At 41.9% G+C, this 17320-nt stretch overlaps 1 protein-coding gene across 5 annotated transcripts in view; it reads left to right on the top strand.

The window, feature by feature from the left end:
• Klf12 (KLF transcription factor 12) overlaps positions 1-17320 on the top strand; it is a 605156-nt gene that overhangs the window by 578465 nt on the left and 9371 nt on the right. The window lies entirely within an intron of this gene.

The raw sequence follows: 17320 nt of genomic DNA, 5'->3' as shown, positions 1-17320 counted from the left end.
TAGTCAGTGGATTGGCTGGATGGTGAGGGACTTGGAAAATTTTCATGACTGGAAAATACATGACAAAGACATCTGGGGAAGATGTGTGTGGATAGGTCTCTCCAAGTGGATAAAGGATGTGAGATACGTGTGTTCCCATGTAAATGCTCATCAAACGGTGACTTCAGTAATCAAGTAGATAAGATGACCCAGTATATGGACAGGCAGCCTCTTTCCCCAGCCATCCCTGCCATTGCCCAATGGGCCCATGAACTTGACAACATGGGTTGTCATTCACCAGCACTGACCCGACTACAGGTGCCACTGAGCACCAGCTCTTCCAGCAGCAGAGACTAATACTATGCTCCAGTCATGCCACCATTCCCCAGGTGACCATACAGTGACTGCTCTGCTGTTCTTTGGTTCCAGGAAGGACCATGCTCCTGACAAGAGATAAACAGACATTCTGCTGAACTGGAAGCTCAGACTTCCCTCTGGCCACTTTGGGCTTCTGATGCCCTTAAACCAACAGGCTAAGAAAAGAATGGCAGTGTTAGGAGGGATGCTTGATTCTGATTACCAAGGGGAAAGTGGATTACTTCACCAAATGACTGTGTCTGGGTATGGGAGATCCTTTGGAGTGTCTCTTGGTGCTGCCCATGTCCCGTGATTAAAGTCAAATGAGAACTACAACAGCCTAATCCATGCAGGATGACAGAGGGCACAGACCCTTCAGGATGAAGAGTGTAGGTCACCCTTCAGGAAAGGACATGTTGAAATGCTTGACAAAGGTATAAGAAATACAGAATGGGCAATACAGGAAGGTCATTATAAATACCAGCTAAGGCCATGTGACCAGCTGCAGCATCAAAGATTATAATTAACATGAGAGTTTCTGTCATATTTCTGTCAAGAATTAGTTTGTTCAGATATTCATGTTTCTCCCCTCAATTCTCTTATCATGTAATATAACATCAATTCAAAGAAGGTCTGTTATCATATTTAAGTTTTGAGATACTGAAAGGCAACCTTCAGGGGGCATTGCCTCCTACTCTAAATTTATAATGTTTTTGCTATTGTACAAAGAGTAGGTAGGCATAATTATGACCTGGTTAAATGTATCATGCATTGGGGATTGGATGTGAGATACTATATCATGTTAGATATAATGATGGCCTGGTTATAATTTCCATTTGGAAGTTAAACATGGCATAAAGAGATACGGTTATATGTCAAGCTGACAAGGAGTGAAGCTGTGATGGCTGTTCTTGGTTGTTATCTTGGCTACACCTGGAATTAACTAAAATCTGTTGGCTGGGTACCTCTGTAAGGGATTTTTTTTTCTTAATTAAATTATTTGAAGTGGGAAGACCCATTTTCAATCCAAAAAAAAATTTTTTTTGAGGTTAGACGATATACCTTTAATCCAGATATTCTGAGGTAAGAAGAGCCCCCTTTAATCTAGGCCAAACCTTCTGGTGGCAGCCTATCCAAAGGACATGGATGAAGGAAGATTTTGTTCTTTGCCGTTGGCTTGTGCTGGCAAGTCCATTCCTTCACTGGCATTAGAGCCAAAATTTTGGGATGTTGAAGACATGTATGCACACACACACACACACACACACACACACACACACACACATACACACATCTGAGGCATATTTCTGAGAATCTATATAATACCTGGTACCTTTAACTCTTAGAAGAGCAAGTAGGGAGTACACTTCAATTTATAAACAGAGGAAAGGATTTTCTTCACAAAGCCTGGTAATGCAGGCATTATAAACAATTAAAATTAGGATCTCACAAAACTGTGAAGCTTCTGTACAGCAAAGGACACCATTATTTCAGGAACAAGTCACTCTATAGACTTAGAAGAAAATTTTTGCCAGCTAAACATCTGACAGAGGGTTAGTATCTAAATATAGAAAGAACTCAAAAAACTAAGCACCAAGGGGAAAAACAAAACAATTAAACTCTAGGGCATGAAACAAAACTGTGTGTTCCCAAAAGAATAAATAAAAATGACTGAAAAACGTTCTTTGAAATGTTCAACATCCTTAGCCGTCAGGATAATGCAGATTAAGACTACTTGGAGATTTCATCTTATGTATAAGATTTCTTTTTGTTGCTCAGAATGGCTGAGATCAAAAAGGCAATGCAAATGAATGCTGACACGCCCATAGAGGAGAGGGAACACTTATTTGCTGTCGGTGGGGGTGAAAATTGCTATAGCCACTATTAAATTAGTGTGGTTGTTTCTCAAAAGGTTATAAGGAAATTTGCAATACACTCCACCTATACCACTCCTGGGCATATTCCCAAAGGACTTTATATTGTAGCACAAATACTTTCTCGTCTTTGTTTATTGCTGCTGTGTTCACAATAGCTTGGAAATGGAAACAGCCTAGATGTCCAGCAGCTGATGAGTGAATAATGAAAATATGGTACGTACTTACAATATAATACTATTCAGCTGTAAAGGCAAATGGAATTATGAAATCTGCATGTAAATGGTCAGAGCTGGGACACATCATGCTGAGCAAGAGGTAAGCCAGACTCATGAAGACAAATGCCACATATGCTCTCTTACATATGGATGCTGGCTTTGAATCTTTAAACATGTCTTTTTAAATTTGAGTACCCATAGAAAGCAGGAAATTAGTGAGGGGTCCTAAGAGGTATTTTAAGGCAATGGAGATAGAATGCAGGTGGTAGGAAGGAAGAAAGGAGAATAATGGAACAGGAAGGGTTAAGTGGAGCGAGGGCTGAGAGGGTGTGGTAGAGGGGGAGCATGAGGAAGAAGTGCTAATGCTGAAGATCTCTGGACAAGCCTCCCAGAAACCTACTGTGGTAACTCCCTAAAATGTGTTCTTATGCTTGTATGTACCATAGCAGCCTGAATTGGGGGACAATGCCTCTCCCAGATGCTTTAGGCTGTCAGACGAAAATTCAGTGCCAAGGGTGGGCTACTCTTTTGGAGCTGTTGTTCTGTGGGTTCCTGCAGAACTCCCTCTCAACCAGTACAGGCCACTGTCCTTGTTTTTATTACCTTCCAAAACTTGATGATAAAACCCTGTTGTCGAGGTCACCGCATGTTCGAGTCATAGAACATGGAGGCATCAAGCTGGTACCTACCCGAAAGCCTTGTCTGTACTGGCTAACTTTCTTATGAGGTCCACTGCATGATGGTTCAGTACAGGGCAGATGTGGTGCACAGTAACAAAACAGTTGAAGCTGAACCTGGTGACAGTTGACAAAGCCTAAAGAAAGACAGAGCCCCCTGTGGGTCTAAATAGAGACAAGTGCTGACCAGACAGTGGGAAGCCAGAGCTAGCCCCTGTCATAATCTTGATGGGACAGGGGGGAAAACGGCTTCCCTGCTTCTTCATAGAAGAGTCTCAAAAAAAAAAAAAAAAAAAGATCTCTACACCCAAAGACATTTGGGACGTGGAATGGGTGTAGATACGGTCACCCCCTTTTCTGCAGCATTAGAGGAAGAGGGGCATGCTGTTGAGGTGGCAGGTGCTGAAGGAGTTTTGGCCATCTGAGATGGCTTTCAGGCCCATGGGTAAAACTGTCTTATAATGTTTCTGGTACCTAGCTGCAAGAGTGGGAAGCAGATACTTGGGATCTCCATGGTACAGCGGGAGCTGTGAGGGTGAGGAGAGCTGTGTGAGAAGAAAGTCTCAAAGCCTTGGTACACATTTATGTGACAGGTTAGAGAAGAGGCTCTGCAAAAGAAACGGAAGCAAAGGGAAGCAGACACACAGGCAAATCCATGTTGACACCTCGTGGAAACTGAAACTCAGGGCCAGCCAAATAAAACAACATCCTTTGACCTTGAACTTTTTGCTTTCTGTAAAGTAGATTTTATTATAGAATATTTTCATGCATTAATGTTTGCTTTCTGGGTGAGAAGGCCTGACTGTGTTAACATTACTTTCTGTCCTGTAAGTCGTAACTCGGGCTCCTGTCTGCCGATCCAGTTGCGACCAGATCTCCTGGCTTATTGAAGCAGTAAGCTGAAGTGGAGAGTGGCAGTGAAAGGGGCGGAAGGCCTAACTGAAGTGGGGTGCTGCAACTGCCAGCTTAGAAAGCTGTCAAGGTCAAATGCTGAAGTCAGGAAGTCACGCAGAAAGAGGCCTGGTGTGTGGAAAGTATCACATGTTCTAGAAAATGCTATTTTATCAAGGGTTGACTTTAGAGAATGGCCTTGGGAGGACACAAGGGCGTCAGGTTTTTTCACACACAATGGAGAAGTAAGCCCCTTCAGGGGAATGAACACATTGATTATTTGATTGAATTATTTAATTGATTATTACACATTGATTATTTGATTGAATTTCCAAGATCGAATAGATGGACTGCACATATTATATAATAGGTTGGCTCAGACAGCTTTGTACCTAAAATGTTTTCAAAAGCTAAAATTGGTATCGACCTCCAGTTTGCTGAACACTTTAATTTGTTCCTTAAAAATAGCAAACAGAAATATGGCTCAGAGGACCTGAGCGCTAATTCCCTAGGACCTAACTAAAAAAAAAAAAAAAAAACTTAAAGGCGTTGGCTTAGTCTAGCCAAATCAGTAAGCTCTAGGTTAAGGGGGAAATTATGTTTCAAAAAGCGAGTTGGAGAAGCTTACTGATGTCAGCCTCTGGGATCTACAGGGGCTTGTATCAGTGAGCACACCTAAATACACACAGACACAAACACACACACACACATCTTCACATGCCAATCAACAGCAAACAAGATGTATTTCTAACTTTTTATTTATTTATTTACTTATTTATTTATTTATTTTTCTTCCCAGTACACAAGAATACCTTGAGTTTCGTAACCATAAGATTAAACACTCTTCAATCGATCTGCAGTTTGGAGTTTCACAGCTTGTAGGACTAGACAAGCCAGCATTTTAGTGATGGGGAAACTGCTTCCTAGAAGCTGAGTTCTACAGCCCGGACCTGGTCGCAGGTTGGAAACTGAGCACATGGTTGGCTCGGTTTTAAAGCTCCAGGTAGTGTGGGCTGCTTTAACTCCTGAAAGGGTGTGTGGCCTAGACTATCCCTGGGCAACTCAGAGAAGCTTGTCCTGCCAGCTCTTTCCTGGTCACCCAGTTTCTATTTCCTCGTCCTGAAAGTACCTAATTTCCTTCCCGATCTAGAAATCTGTGAACTTTCATGAACTAACGTAACAGAAACCAGAAGACAAGATAGGAATCTTGGTTGTCGTTTTTTTTTTTTTTTTTTTTTTCTTAATTTCCCCTCCCCCTCTTTCTTTCCTCATATGCAAATACCATTCCTCAAGTGAAACAGATTGTCATAGCAAATATGTTGAGCCCTGAATGTAACGAGGCTCATTTGTCAGTGTCTGGGCCCTGTACATTTGTAAAAGTTAAACAGGGACATATTTCAAAAATGCACTTCTGAACCCAGAAAATGCCTGTGTTTCCTGTTGCTAAGGGTGTTCCTTTTCAGTGGCTTGAGAAAATAACAGAGGAGCCGCTGAGAACAGGGTGTTTTGTTTAAAATGGGCCTTTGAAATGGCACATTCCTCTAAGTATATTGCTCACACGTCATTTTCATATGAAAGAAGCACCTGCCCTTTGTCTCAGTCCGCATTTACCTCTCCGCATTTCAGGTGGTGAAATGGGAGGCCCTGAAAAAGTGGTTCTGTGTGGTAGGTTCTGGGATTCCATTCAATACCTGGTGTTTTCTTTAGACCTTATTGTGCCTTCTGCTGGGTAAATGCCACAGCAATGTGCTGAGCTACTCTTAATCCTGTTCTTTAACCAGAATGGAAAGAGACAAGTGTCTCATAATAAATCAGTTTGTGTTGACTTTTTCAAGACAGAAAAAAAGAAAATCTGATCTGAGTTCTTATTTTATCAGGGCACCTCATTAACAACACTTGGGAGCACAGGGGCACAGACAGACTGTGAAGGCTTAGGAAGCTGCAGCCAAGTGCTGGAGTAACAAAATGATGCTTTTCAAAAGTTGTTTTTGTTGATGAAGGGGTGGAGGCAGTAGTGGGGTTGGGGGAAGGGGAAGGATGCTTAGCTACAGGGCACACGGGAAGGTCAGAGGTCAACCTGGTGGCATTGATTCTCTCAACCTTCGCCTGCTTTGCAGTGAGGTCGCCAGTTGTATGTTAAGGTTTGTTAGCCACTGAGCCATCTCAGCAGCCCCCAGATGTTCTCACCCCTTTCTGGTATGTTTATTTTTTTTTCTTAAAGATGATGCTGAAAATGTTACCTTAAAATATGAAATATAACAATGAAAGAAATGGCTTAAACAGAGGCTAAACTTACGTAAAGGGGTGGCATAGCATCACCCAGCTAGCCACCCATCACCGACTTTGTGGTTTTTGTTGTTGTTTTCTTTTTTTTTTTTACATTTTAACTTTATGCCGCAAAAAAAAAAAAAATATTACATAGCAAGACTTATTGCTACCGCACTGTAGCAAACTTTTGCCAATAATTTCATTCTCTTTCACAGAACTAACATAAGAAATCAGAATCAATAACAGTCTGATGTGGAAGTCACAAATTCCAGGCATTTTGTAAAACGCTTAATATTTTTTGAAGGTTTTTGCCTGTGGAGGGTTACATTTGTATTTGTTCATTGTCTAATCCTTTTTTCTATATGGAATAAAAAAGATAGAAAGGGAGCCCACACTTGGGAGGGAGAGGCAGATGGATCTACTAGTTTGAGGGCAGCCTGGTCTACAAAGTGAGTTCCAGGACAGCCAAGGCTACACAGAGAAACCTTGTCTCAAAAGAAAACGAGGATATGGGCTGGCTCTTTGATCACCTCCACCTGAGGGGGAAGCAACCTTACCAGGCCACAGAGGAGGACAATGCAGCCAGTCCTGATGAGACCTGATAGACTAGGGTCAGATGAAAGGGAGGAGGACCTCCGCTATCAGTGGACTGGGGGAGGGGCATGGGAGGAGAAGAGGGAGGAAGGGAGGGTGGGATTGGGGGGGGATGAGGGAGGGGGCTACAGCTGGGATACAAAGTAAATAAGCTATTAATAAAAAAAGTAAATAAGCTATTAATAAAAAATAAAGTAAAAATTTTAAAAACAAGGATAGATAGATAATTTTAAAAAAAGAAAGAAAGGTAAGATGGGCCTGCAGACCTGGTTTGGTGGTTAAGAGCTGCTCTTCCAGAGGACCCATGTTTGACTCCCAGCACCCACATGGTGGCTCTCAACCGTGTGTACCTACAGTCACAGAGAATCCAGCTCCTTCTTCTGGCCTCAGTGGGCACCAGAAAAGCATGTGCCGCATAGACATATACACAGACAAAGCAATCCCTCCATGTTAATAATTTATTAAGAAAGAGGCAGGCATGGCATTTTTGTTTTCAGCACATTTCCTGGGAAAACAATTTGGCATAAAATATGTATGGGATTCTGCTACAGATAAATTAAACTTGAAGGAAAACCTGCTATTCCTGAAGAAATTAACAGAAATCCTCTCACCGTCAGCAGAGTTCATCTTCTTGAAGAACAGAGGTATAAGAAACAGAGCAAACAGCTGTTGATGTTCATCTACTTTTACTGGCCAAGCCTATTTTTTGCTTTGTCTGGTTTAAGACAGTTTTGTTCTCTAGCAGGACTATCCTGGAACTCTCTTTATATCCAATAATAGCCTCAAATGTGGCACAAATCTTCTTGCCACAGCCTCCCAACTGATAACCTTCCAGATCTGAGCCACTAGGTCCAGCTCTGAGCCAACTCTTTCACAGAAACAATTCCATTTAAAATTCACATACCATTCTGTTCTTGCCACTGCCTGTCTTTGAAAGGAAAACGTTCGCTTCATTTACCTACATAAATAAAAATATATCCCTGTTTTATATTAACAAACCAGTTGCAAAAGCATTAGAAGCTTTTCCAATTGCAAACAAGGTTGAAACTAACATAATTCAATATTAATAGATTTATAGGCTTTTTAAAAATTCTGGAACATAGTACATATTAGATGATCCAGTATTATGATTTGTGAATTATAAATTATATGTCAACAGCATGGATCTACTGGCTGGAATGTACATTTTTAACATCTCAACTTTTTAGAGATACTTAAATCTCTTTTACTTTTAACTGTTGGTTCATTTAATACTCCCTTTAAACAACAAAAGTGGTTAAAAAGCCAGAAACTCAAAGTAGTGACCTATAGTAACAGTGTGTCCTGTTGTTCTGATATACAGAGAAAATTGTCCAGAAACTGAATTTTTTTTGGTTTGAAAACCCATAGTTATCAGAAACAGAAAACAGGACATGGCCTTAGTTAGCTTCACTTTCTTTGTTGTATGAGCATGTTGCCAGGCAACAGAACTTCTTCAAGTAACACGAGGCAGTGAACAACCATTTTGTCATAAGAGACCAAGTTTTTGTTTTTATTTTTATTTTTTTGAGAATTTTATACACGGTACTGCTTTTATCTCACTTCTACTCCTTCTATCTCTTCCAACTCTTCCCTTGCCCCAATTAAGTTCAGGACCTTTTACTATTTTAATTACTTTAAATTTACTATTTAATTTGCTTTGTTACACAAATTACTATTGTGTTTGTGTGTGTGTGTGTGTGTGTGTGTGTGTGTGTGTAGTACATCCTACTGAATCCGTTAGTGCTGCTATGAAGGGCCGACCATGTGCCACTGTTCTTCCTGCAGAGACACTCCCCCTGGCAGGAACCTGATGCTCCCTCTCAGCAGTCCCTGATTACCCACAGCCCTTCATCTCAGGGTGGAGCCATGTGGGGTCCACCCCGACCCCTATGCATATTGGTGTGCCCACTGGTATTGTTACTGTGCAGGTCTTGTTTACCTGCTCTTGACATGAAAACGGAGTATACAGTAAGGCTTTAGAGCAAAGACGATAAAACGGGAGAATCATTTTCATCACTCAAAACTTATTGGCACACATTTATATGTAGGTTAAAACACTGGTTATCTCTTCATGGTATCACTAAATTAGTCTCTGATTTGGTAATGTGTGTCCTTTAAATTGTTTTAAAGCACAAACATAGACATTATAAATGAACAGTAGTGCAGTAGCGACTAAAATTGTTTTTATCTAGTCCTAAAACCCGACTAGTCCAGAGATAAATCCATGGCTTATTGATTTTTCTTAATGAAACTCTTGTTTGAGGTAGACAAAACTGGTGCCTGTTTCTCCTTTGAGTGAGGACAGACAAGAAGCCTGTCTACCCAGAGCACCATTTCTCCCTATTGCTTAGGAGTTGAGCCTTTAAGTTTAGAGAGGGGTTGAAGATCCTGGCCTTTGGTCGGCCCTATTTATAAAAATTTAATGCAAAGACTGGCCAATGAGACAACGGAACGGTGGAGATGATGAATATTATATATACGATGCTTTGCTTTTTGAAGAATTAAAAAAAAAAGCTACAATTTATTTATTTATTTTTTTTTTTTAAGAAAAATGTCCTTGGGAGGTCATGTGTCACTTGGGAAATTATGCCTACTCTTTGCCTCTCATCCTATCTTCCCCTAAGGGAGTCCCCAGTTGATGATGCTTCCATGGTGCTTTCATTGGCTTTCAGTAGCTGTCTGTGAGTGTTTGCTCTAGTACCGCTGACACCGGTTCCCTTGTCTTTCCTGACTGCTTTTCAGCCGTGCACTGTTTACTTGTTCCCCATGGAATGGGCTCAGACAATTGCTGACAGTTGTCACTGTCCCAGACATTTCCCCTAAAAAAGAAAAGAAAAATCCTTTTGACATCTAAACTCCCATTCTCTGACCTTCCCCGTGTTGACACCCCTTCCCAGGTAGAAAAGCCACTGTCATTGTTCACGGTGGCCACTTTTCCTGACTGTAAGAAGCAGCTGGAGGTGGAACAGGACTCCAATTCTGATGCAGTGCCATCTTCTCTGATAGCCAGCTAACATCCGGAGAGGTATTTCCAGGCACATGCCATCTGACCCCCACAGCCTGGAGGGAGGCGGCCAAACTCTCCTAACGGTTGTAAGGGATCATGAAGAAACTTTTAAAGTCTGGTAGAGTTGAGTGGGTCTTATAAGATAGGCATTCATTTCCTCTTGTTCAGATCTCTCCATTTAAATTGTTAGGAAATAACATGTCTCCAGACACTAAGGGACTATGGTTATATGATCTCACTAATACATGCAACAAAAGGAAGTTTATCCTGTGAAAAATGGAAGAGCAGGGGAGTGATTATCAGAGAATTAACAAGGTAGGAATGGGAGGGAGAGGAGGAGGGAGTTGAGCAAACTGCTAAGTTACAGGTAGATGGGCATTGAAAGCCCTACTGTGCTGATGCACAGCTGAGTGGTCATAAATAATGATATCTCAAATTCTTAGATGAAAGGATTCTGGAAGTTTTCCCTGTGAATGTCTGGTAAGTGAATAGTTAGATGTGTTTAACCTGGTTTAAACACTACACAGTATGTACACACATATAATATCACACGATAATAAAGGTAGACACCAACAGCTATCCGTTAACACAACAGTATTGGCCAGTGGAATAGCTCATGGGGTGAAAGAACTTGCCACCAAGCCTCAGAACCCGAGGCTGATCCCTGGATCCCTCAGGGTGGAAGAGGAGAACCAAGTCTGTCAGGTGGGCCTTTCACACCCACGTGGGTGCAGCTGCATATGTGTGTACTCCACACACACCCAGAGTCACTGAAAAGAATAAATAAATACATACATACATACATACATAAATGCAAAAAACAGTAGGTATATTTTAGGTGAGATGGCTCAGTGGATAAAGGACCTTGCCATTCAAGCTCGGTGGCCTGGGTTCAGTTCCCAGAATCCACATAAAGATGGAAGGAGAGAAATGACTATGAAGTTGTCATGGCCTCCACACAGGTATCGGTACTATGGCATGTGCATATATGTATACACATTATAAATACACAATAATAATAATCATAAAATCATATTTCAAATGTAATTAGTAAGATAATGTATTATATCTCAACCTGGTGGCTTGATGAAAAAAAAGAGAACGTATTTTCAAATAAATAGTTATGTTAGAAATGATAAAAGAAAACAGCAGTATCATGTGTGTATGACTGAGGGCACTTTTGACATTTGAATTGAGGCTCTTATTTTGAAAAATTTGATATCATTGCCAAAAGTATTCCACTCACTGCTCCACCCCAAACTAGCAATGTACAGTATAGACCCTAGTTGAATAAATAAGCATATGTTTAAGAAGCTGACCGTATGCAGAAGTGTCCATCTCTTAGGTCTGGGTTTGTTGGGCTCTCTATAGAAAGCCAGGTGCTACATGTTTTAGAACACAGAAGGCCATGTGTTTTGTGCTGTAACTGGCAAACATTGCCTTTGCTGGTAAACAGCCAAAACAACATAAACAAGTTAATATAGACAAGTGCCAATAAAAACTTATCTGCAGACACTAATGTTTCACTCAGTATTTGCAAGTATGAATTGTCCTGCTTTACAGCTTTCAATCAACCTTTAAATATGTACAAATGGGGACCACAGTTGACCAGTTCCTTCTATTTTTTTCAAGTGGAAAAGGCATAAGTACCATTATTAAGATGGGCAAAATAATTGTGAGAAGAAAATTGTAGACTATATGTGCTTAAATTAGACAAGCAAATCCAGTCCGCAGGTGGCATGCAGCCTGTCTGTGCTTTAGGCCGTATCATCTCCTATGCCCTGGAAGGTGGGCCTAGACCTTCTTGCCCTAGCTGCCCTCATCCCGTCAGCTTCACAGGTATGCATCCATTCTTTACCCTGCGGTGAGGAAAGGGTCTATCTAGCTTGTTCTAATCTCAGCTGCTACTTCCTCACCAGGACAGACACGCACATTGACCCACACACAACTAGGCAATTTCAGCAACTTTTCTCCCACTGAGAGGAGCCTTTCTCAGACTTTCTGAATAGAACAGTGAAAGCACGGGCATACAATCAACTAGTAATAAATGGACCTGGGTGAGATGCTCAATCCTCACTCAGAAAGGCAAACAGGACAGTCATCGGAAGAGGGAGAAAACAGGGAACAGGACAGGAGCTTACCACAGAGCGCCTCTGAAAGACTCTACTCAGCAGGGTATCAAAACATATGCTGAGACTCAGAGCCAAACTTTGAGCAGAGTGCAGGGAATCTTATGAAAATAGGGGGAGATAGAAAGACTTGGAAGGGTCTGGAGCTCCACAAGGAGAAGAGAACCAAAAAATCTGGGCACAAGGGCCTTTTGTGGGACTGATACTCCAACCAAGGACCATGTGTGGAGATAATCTAGAACTCCTGCACAGAAATAGCCCATGGCAGCTCAATGTCCAAGTGGGTTCCCCAGTAATAGGAACAGAGACCGTCTCTGACATGAACTCAGTGGCTGATCACCTCCCCCTGAGGGGGGAGCAGCCTTACCAGGCCACAGAGGAAGACAATGAAGCCAGTCCCGATGAGACCTGATAGGCTAGGGTTAGAGGGAAGGGGAAGAGGACCTCCCCTATCAGTGGAGTGGGAGAGGGGCATGGGAGAAGAGGAGGGAGGGACTGAGAGGGGATTGGGAAGGGGTCTACAGCTGAGATACAAAGTGAATAAACTATAATTAATAAAAATACAATTTTAAATAATTTTTTAAATGTTCCTTTTGAAACTGAGAAGCTTCTACACAGCAAAGGACACTGTCATTTGGACAAGAGAGACAGCCTACAGGATGAGAAAAGAGTTTTACCAACTGTCTGTCCAATAGAGGCCTAATATCCAAAATATATAAAGAACTAAAAAACTAGATAACAATAAAACAACTCAATTTTAAAGTGGAGGGTACAGCTCTAAACAGAGACTTCTCAAGTGAGAAAACCCAAATTGCTAAAAAACAAAGACAAGTTCAATATTTGTAGTCATCAGAGAAATTCAAATCAAAATTACTTTGAGATTTCATCTTATACCTGTTATAATGGCTAAGATCAACAGAACAAGTGACAGCTCATGCTGGTGAGGGATGTGGAATAAGAGGAACATTCATCCATTGCTGGCGGGAGTGCAAATTTGTACAACCACTGTGGAAATCAGTGTGGCACTTCCTCAGGGAAATCAGTCTACCTCAAGATCCAGCTATACCACTCTTGGGCATTTACCCAAAGGATGCTTTATCCTGGCACAGACACAGTTGCTCACATGTATATATTCATTGATCTAGGCTTAGATTTTTTTTTTTTTTTTTTTTTACTAAACCTACTTTATTTAAGGTTCTTTAGCATCTTTACCTCCCTTCCAACCCCCTGACCTTAGATAGGAGATTAGTAGGGGAAAAGGCTGTAGATTCCTTTTATGTACTTCCTGCTGATTAGGGTCAATGGGGCCTTTAGGGGATTACCCAACTCAGTCCATTATGATACCAGCTGTCCAGTTCAAAGGCCAACACAAAGAAGCCACAAGACTCAGTTGGAAATTCTCTGGAATGCTTCTCTCTGCAAAGTCAAGTGTCAAAGAATGAAGATCAGCTCAGCGATATCCATCCAAAAAAGTGATCTCTCACTGTGTGTGGGCCTCTATATATCTGCTCTCCTCGGACTTCACCCGTGGATGTTCTCAGCTGGCCAAAGTCATGCCCCTGGCAAGAGAGAGTTCAAGCAAAACATCACATGCCCTCTTACAAGCCAACTTCCAGCAAACATCAAGTGCCCAGCTTGAAGCAAATCATCACATGACAAAACTGAGTCTTCCAAGAAACTAGAAACTTTCACTTCATATTTATGTTCTACCCAAAATAGCCAGAACCACAGAGGTTAGGTATAGCATAAGGGACTAAAAGGGACATTTAGATCTTGCTAGGAAAAAGAAATAAAATAATAACTATAGGTATATGGCAAGGGACTAGATCAGAAGAATTGATATCAGGGTATCAGGAGGGAGGAGGGAGTGACAGCTGGAATTAAGGGCCATTTGAGGGGTGATACAGAAGCTTTGTAAAATCCATACATGTATAAAAGCAATCTAAATTGCAAAACAATAAGGGAGATGGAACCTCAGCTAGGCATGTCTTGTCACCAAATGAAGCTTCCAGTTGTGGTATTGTTACATGTAATAGAGTTGTCCAGAAGGGTCTCATGGGACACCCCTCCCCAAACAACCTAGATTGTTGTCAAGTCTATAAGCTGATCTTCACAAACTGACAGCAAGGCCTCATTGCAAAGGACAACGTCTACACAACTCATTGAACACAGAGAAGTCAAACTCAGCTCTACATGCTAGTGTCTTTGATATGGGAAGTTACTCTTCAGGCTACCAAAAGAGAAATGGAAACACCGAGCCAGACACAGCCCCTTTGATTTACAATGATGTACTTCTGCCTACAAAATATGCTAGTGCAATGGTGGCATAAATCTTGTCAGAATAATCAACCAATATTTGGTTTGACTTAAGGCCCACTTCACCAGATGGAATCCATGCCTGATGAGACTAGATACCCTAAGGACTTAGGGAAACACCAAATATTAATGTTCTGAAGAAAAAAAGTAGCAACAAAACAACTCCTAATGGCATTCTTCTATACTCATAGATCAGTGCTTTGCTCAGTTAGCATCAGAGAAGCTTCCTCCTTCAGCAGATGAGAACAAATATAGAGACCCACAGCAACTAGACAGAGAGACACAGAGAGAGAGACAGACACACACACACAGAGAGAGAGAGAGAGGTGCCTTGGGAAACTCAGGCCTAAATAGGATGTCTCCATAAAAATACAAATAAAAACCTCCTCCCCCTTCAGGGCTCAGAGAATACTGCTGAAGAGGAGGCTAAGAGCCAGAGGGGGTGGAAGACGCAAGACCACAATGGTATCAACCCACACATGAACTCACGGAGACAGGCAACATGGGCACGGCCTGCAGGGTCTACACTAGATGGCGTCTGATAGCTGAGAGGAAAGGGGGACACATACCCCTCGATGCAGAAGCCATCTCCAATCGATAACCATTTGCAAAGGAAAATTCAGTTTTCTCAAAGGGAGTCTCACTGGAGAAACAGTCTTGAATACCCAGCAGAGCGTTGAACTGAACAAAAAATGAACTCAACAGCATCTTTGGTGGCTCCTTCCTTCCTTCCTTCCTTTCGAATTTTATCATATTTTTATTTTATTTACATTCTTTTCTTTTTACTCTAAAGGTCTTTTGTGTATATATTATAGCTTCTAGTTTGGTATTTATATGGGATTCCTGAGTGTGTGTAATGGCTGGATCTTTGTGTCTGTTTCTTGTGTCTTTTCTTGAGCTCTTTTCCTACTGCTTGTTTGTTGTGTCCTATTCCAATGTGTTTGTTTTTGTTTTATCATATTTTATTAGTATCCTATAGGAGTCTTTATTTGCTAATGAGAAACAGAATGGGAGTGGATCTGGATGAGAGGAGAGGTGGGGAGGAAGTAGGAGGAGTAGAGAGAGGAGAAACGTAATCAGGATATATTATGTTGGAAAGAAAACAATTTTCAATGAAAAGGTGGGGGAGGATAAAAAGAAGATCCCTTCTCCTTCCTCCATTTTGACACTTTCTCTTTTTGTGATCCCAAAGCACAAGCCACTGCTAGGAGATGTCTCTAGGTGACAACCAGTTAACTCAGAGTGGCAAAGGGGAGAGAACACTGAAAACGTTTATTTATGTTGTACTAAGTGCAGAACTCATACAGACAATAAGAACATGAGCAACCTTGAACGTAAATGCATGTTTTTCGCTGTCAGGGATATGTTCTCTTCTAGATCGTCACTTCTTTGTAAGTTAGACACTTGCCTGGTTTGTATTTGCTTCATTTCCTTAGAACTCTGGTCGGCAAGCACATGCAAATACGTGTTTTGTCTCTTTGGAACAACTGGAAAGAATTAGAAGTTGAGGTTTTTGGTCAATGCATCAGGATGCTTTTACTTGAATGGATCCTCTCAGAGTATTGTGGTGCTTCCTGTGGCCACAATTAGTGCCTCAACATTTCTAGATTCCCTGCATCTGAAACACTCACTCTCTCCTGAAAGGGCCACTTGATCCTAAGACCCAACACTGACTTAACAGTTGAATTTAAAAACAAATGTGCATTCTAGTTTGATCACATTTTCCCATGTTGGCTTTTAAAGGGACTGTAAGTTTCCTGTGCATTTACTGTTGCTGTCTCTCTCTCTCTCTCTCTCTCTCTCTCTCTGTGTGTGTGTGCGCGCGCACGAGTGTTGCATACACACTTCTGTTAATTCACCCTAGAACTTGCTTAGGACCTAACCTAGGTGCTAGAGACAGTGAAAGCGTGGCCCCTGTCCTTTTTAGAATTCAGCAGCTATAGAGGAGACAGGCATCAAAGTAAGGTCATTATATGTTGTGTTAGGGACTTAATTGAAGTAGGATTTGACTAAACAAAGGAGAACTGACTGTGTCTGAGGAGGCAGTAGTTCAGTTGGAATAACAATTATCTGTTCCTCGGTAGCACAGTGAAAGGTACTGGATTCGGAGCCAGGCACACCCTCTTACCAGCCCTTGAGTAATTTACCTGGCTACTCTGAGCATCCCTTGTCTCACCTGTGAAGCGGGGGATTCTTTGCAGCACAGGCTTAGCATCAGCCGCCTACCCAGTCCCCATTATAGATCCCTTCATTGCAGTCCATTGGACAAATGGGGCGGGGTGTGGGGGCAGTTCTGTGAGGTTGCGTGGGGACAGGGCTTCCATTTGGACCGAGAGCTAGGAAAACTGTGCACCTAGGTCAGCTATTGTCCGCCTCCCACTGGGAGCCCATTTGGACAATGGATGGGCTATCTTTTCCCAGCACAGGCTTTGGAGATTTTACTGTCCTTACAAGCTGACTGAAAGGCTGGGTCAAGTTACACACTTCTTGAGACTTTTTTTTTTTTTTTTTTTAACAAGGGCTTTCAGCGTTTCAGTCTGGCTTCAGGATTCCTCCCTCTCAGTTTGGTTCTCCAGTCTTGAAAAACGTACTTGCTTGCATCCTTGCTTTGGCACTGCTAGGCTATCTAAGATCTCCTCCTAGGAGACAAGCACGATGTAGATGTTTGTGGGTAACGCATGTCTAATGTCTGGGTTGTTTTACCTCGTAATGAAGTGACGCGGATACCCCGAATGACAGATAAATGGACATTATGTCCTATACAGCCTTACAGCCCTGAAGTGATGCATATTCCGGAGGAAAGGGGGCCTATTAAAATGTAACTAAGTACCCATTACTGTTCTCTGTGACTCGAGCCCGAGTGTTTAGCCCACCATGGTGCCTTGTGACAAGCAAACCACATAGCAATTACTCCTCAGCCACACGTGTGAATGTGAGCAGCGAGAAGGACGAAATTGAAAACTCACCTCTGCGCCCCCAGGGGCCCTGG

This window comes from Meriones unguiculatus, chromosome 9 (assembly GCF_030254825.1).
Source record: "Meriones unguiculatus strain TT.TT164.6M chromosome 9, Bangor_MerUng_6.1, whole genome shotgun sequence".
Taxonomy (NCBI): Eukaryota; Metazoa; Chordata; class Mammalia; order Rodentia; family Muridae; genus Meriones; species Meriones unguiculatus.
This window is presented reverse-complemented; position numbering and strand designations above follow the sequence as displayed.